The sequence below is a fragment of the Grammomys surdaster genome, unplaced genomic scaffold, assembly GCF_004785775.1.
Source record: "Grammomys surdaster isolate TR1022 unplaced genomic scaffold, NIH_TR_1.0 150, whole genome shotgun sequence".
NCBI classification, from domain to species: Eukaryota; Metazoa; Chordata; class Mammalia; order Rodentia; family Muridae; genus Grammomys; species Grammomys surdaster.
Genome location: NW_021604608.1, coordinates 22,787,676 through 22,792,515, shown reverse-complemented (window position 1 = coordinate 22,792,515; position 4,840 = coordinate 22,787,676).

The window sequence follows — 4,840 nt, the reverse complement described above, 5'->3', positions numbered from 1 at the left end:
CTCTCCCTCTCCCTCTCCCTCTCCCTCTCCCTCTCCCTCTCCCTCTCTCTATCTCTATCTCTACCTCTACCTCTGTTTCTTTTTTGACAGGAAACAGGAATAGTTGATCTTGGGACTTTGGGGAGAAATTAGAAGAAGTGGAGGGAGGAAAAACTGCATTTGGCATGTGATGTGTGTGAAAAGAGTAAACTTTAAAAAAAAGGTTTAAAAAGGAAGAAAAAAACTGGCATGAGTAGAGAATGAGATTTTGGCAGGAGGTAAACATGATAAAGAAAAAAACATATACTATTGTATAGTACGACTTTATAATTCATAAAAACAAATATAAGTGTGAAATATAAGGGCACACCTGGTACCACCATGCAGAGAAAATAGCCTCTAGCATATCACTCTGTTTTCTGTTTCTCCACTCTGAAACTTCCTTTTAGCAAAATAGTCTTCAGAGGAAAATCAGCCTTTTACATTTCATGTAACAGAAATATTGTAGAAGACATAGAACGTTCTGAGGACACAATTTAAAATGGCTCCATTGTGTTTCATTTGATGGAGGCAATATCATCATAGAAATTCTTCACTGAAGGAACCTGCTTGGCAAATACGTTCCATGATTCCATGTACAGATTTACACATTGTAAACATGCACCATTATGCAAGTGAGTGCATATTCAGAAACAATGCACTCTTGTGCTTACAAATGTCAGTTTCCTGGAGGCCTCTCAGGTCTTTTGCCATCTCCCACACTCATTTTATTAATGTTGTTTCTCCTAAAGCATGATTTAGACAAATCATCCTGAAAAGCCAATGCGTGTGAGTTTGGATCCCATCCTGGGGTACATTGAGAGGTGGTCAAAACAAAGATGGGCTCTGAGTAGGATGGTAGATCACTAGAGATGAGCCTCTAAAGAGGACCGTGGAACACTACTGTCATCTTGTTCCACTTTATTTTCCTTTTCTGAGGGTGAGTTTCCTCTACCATGCACTCCCCACCATTATCATTTCATGCCCTAAAACAGTTGGTCTCCCCAATCTTGGACTAAAGTTACTAAGGCCATGAGCCAAAACCAAACCTTGACCCTTAAGGGGTATTTGTTTTGACAAAATCTAGCTAGTGCAAGTGTCCTTTCTGCTCTTTATTGGATTTCTTAGGCGTATGCTTCAACTCTATCATTAACTCTGAAATATCCCTAAGCTTAGAAACTCATTTACAAAATATCATTTTGGGATAAATTCCATTCATAGGTTTTAAAATATCACCTTCAAGATGAATTTCACATTTTAAAATTTCAACTTCTCTGAGTTTTTCTCTTCTTTATTTTTCTTATCTTCTGGCATACTTTATAAGACAGTTGCTTGTTGTATTAGTATTATTTGGCTCTGCTACTGCTGTGTGTATTCAAGAGTTGGGTACATTATTTTAATCACCAAAGCATACAGAACAGTCTCTAGTTCATAATCTTCATATTTGACTGATGAGTGAATACCCACATTTAAAGATTTTAGATCCATAATTCAGATCCAGTTGCACTTGACTTTAATATGTATGCTTTGCCAATGCATTCTTCCAATGTTTCCTTTTGGCAGTGAAAAGGATGTTATTCTGCTTACTAGCTCTGTTGATATTTTGTGTGTGTTAACTTAATCAAAGATGTATTTTCTCCTTAGCAACTGTTTCCTTTCTTTACCTCATTTTAACAAAAATATAAATTTGTTCTGAGAAATTTTCAGAACTTTTTCTATGTGGTATAATACCACGTAGAGAGTTAGCTCTCTACTTCCATGGAAGGCAGCTGCAGGATACAAGTAACAGTCACAATCATACATGTCAATGGGTTAAGAAAGAACAATGACTGAGTCTAAGCAACCGACTCTGCTGATCCAAATAGGACAGTACAACTCACATTAGATAACTGTAGAAAACTACATTTTTGCTATAAGAGTTTGGATAAAGGACATTTGTATTCCCAAACTGTTTTGTTTTAAAACATTTTCAGTGATAAGAATGAAGCCTAGATAAAACAAAACAGACAGACAGACAACAACAAAAGAGAGAATCAAACCAGGAGAAATTATTTACCATTCTTTTTAAAGTTATCAAAAAATCCCTAAATTGCAAGTTGTGCTTTAAGTTTTCTGAATTCACACTTCTTATATTATATCCCCTGCTGATTCTCATGAAGATCATTCACTCCCATTTTATTCAATATTCCTTTCCTTGGAAATTCAGTTTTCATATTTTATGAGAATGTCCTTCCCTTCAGAACTTCTGCTTAGCTAAGTTTCTACACTGGTTTTGCTAGTTTAGTGGAAGGAAGCCAGAAGGAGGTGACTATTTACAGAGCTGGTTTGGAATTTCAGAGCTTAGTATAGGGCAGAGAAGGTCATTTTAATAGCACCCCCGTAAGTTTCATGAATGAAAAAGTAATAATGGGATGCTAAACAGACAAATTCTGTATCATACACTCTGATACTATTTATCATTATTATTATTACTATATTTTATTCTTCTGTCATATGTAGCATCATTATAACTCTCACAGTACTTAGGTACTATTGTTATTTTGTATTAAAATTTGTAGAAACAGAAATTGGAAAACTAAAGAACTCTGGATAATAAATTGTTCACCCACACAATTACTGGTGAGAAAATAAATAAATAAGCATCACAGATGTTAGTGTGTTGAACTTAATCAGAATGAGTTAAATACATTGGGACTATTTAAAATTATTAACTTTCAGAATTCAGTGATCTAGTTGAGTTTTCCTTTTATTTACAAAGAGATCTGTAAGCAAGAAAATTTCTTTGTTTCACAGATATATCCATTTGTTTCTTTAGGTTCTAGGTATACGTTAAGTGTTGGCAACTGTGAATACTTACTGTAGACAGAATTTGATGCAGAGCAGCTTTCAAAGTATATGTTGTATACACTGAGATGCATTATGTGGCATGGCAGATGGTAAGGATGTGTTGATAAAGAAGTTCAAGAGAAAATTTCTACCATGACAAAATTCTCCTGGGATTGTGTCCCTGTAGCATTCCCTTTAGGTCTATCTTACATGCAGAACTTTACAGTGGTTACCTCTTCCTCTGGCTAAATGTTGTAAGAGCTGAGACATTTTTATTCCATAGTTTATTCATGCCAGATGTTAAGATTAGTGTCTATGTGGTCATAACCATTATATCATTGCACTTATAAAACAAGCTGACCTGTAGTTTGAGCAGGATCTGTTAGAAATTTTTAATATTTTTCCCCACAATCTTTTTCTTTCAAATGAAAACACAAAATTTCCAGAATCATCCAGTATCAAAATATTAGACACAGGCTTAGATCCAATGAGTTACATTTCTTTCTACTATGTTAATGACCACAAAATAAATAGACCTGCTATTTTAAAAGGATGTACAATAGATATCATGAAGTTAAATAGGATCAGTACCTTGACTATGTATATGAAAATAGATGAGTCCTCCTTCTTGGATTTTGATGAGGTTTGTAAGATTTGTTTTCACTTCAAATAAAGTTTTAAAATTATTTTGTTTCTAAGAACTCTGCTAGAATAAATTCAAAGAGAGGCCTTATGTCTTAATGAATCACAGTGACACAGGTATACTCATACAGGTTTGCCCCTATATATTTATACCCACAGACATGTGAATAAGTGTATAGGTATGTACAAGGAATATGGGCAACAACCATGCCAAAAAAATATCATCACCTCACACAAATGGAATTATTTTTAATAATTTAAAAGCCATAGCTTAATTTTACCTCTTGCAAAAGTATTACTCACTCAGTCCTTTCATTCACCTTCATGAATATCTAGTATGCTAGATTCAAACTGTATTTTAATGCAATGGCAGTTGTTTGTTCCCAGTAAGGTTTGCTGTATTTAAAGAAAGTGAGTAGAGGTAAGAGACCTTCTTAAAAGTAGACAGGAATCTATTCTTTTTAAAACCTTGGGAATCATAGTTCCTAATTCATTGATCATGGCTGGTTCTTTTATCACCATTAACTCATATTGCCCTGAAACTACCTTCTTCAACGACAAAGTGCTGTGTTACTCACAGACACAGTCACAACACTCAGGAGTGCTCTTCACTATTAAATAAACCTGGTCTCCACAGCAATTGCATCTACAGCTTATATGCTGTTTTTTAAGGACCAACCCCATGCCCCAATTCCTTCTGGCCTAGGCAATGGTGCTAAAGCAAGAACTAGAAGTCACTGGGACAAGCCAACATGTGCTTCTGAAATTGCTCATTGTGTTTAATATCTGATAATTCAGGACTGACATCATGCTCTATGGGAACATAGTACACATTAAGCGAATGTCACATTCAAAATCTCCCAAAGCTACAAAAAAGTATTGACATTTGACTATTTAAAGTCTTCTTTCTTGTTCGATATCTTATATTCATAGAGTACATCTCTAGCTGCATTGGAAAAGCTGCTAATGACAATAAAAAGGGAGTTGAGAAGTTGGTTTATAAACAAATGCTCCTCCACTTCTGCAAAATTCCTGAACATATAGATTGATGACGATACCTTTTCACAAGGGAAATATTTTTTGAGATCTAGAAGTCAGGGTGAAAAGAAAAGAAATTGAACAAGAACATGCTGAGGAGGATTTTCATTTTTGACGTAAGGCCCAGGAAAGTGCAACATTCTTGTAAGAATAGTTTCTTTGGAGCAGAGGTAAATATTCCTGTGGTTTATTTTGGCACTTGTACTGCCAAAAGAACATCAAATTTAAGATGTTGTTTTGAAAGTGAAATCAGAGGTTAGCCCAATATAGCAAGATACCAAGAGGCGGTAATGCCTCTTTGTAAAATAACCTTTGA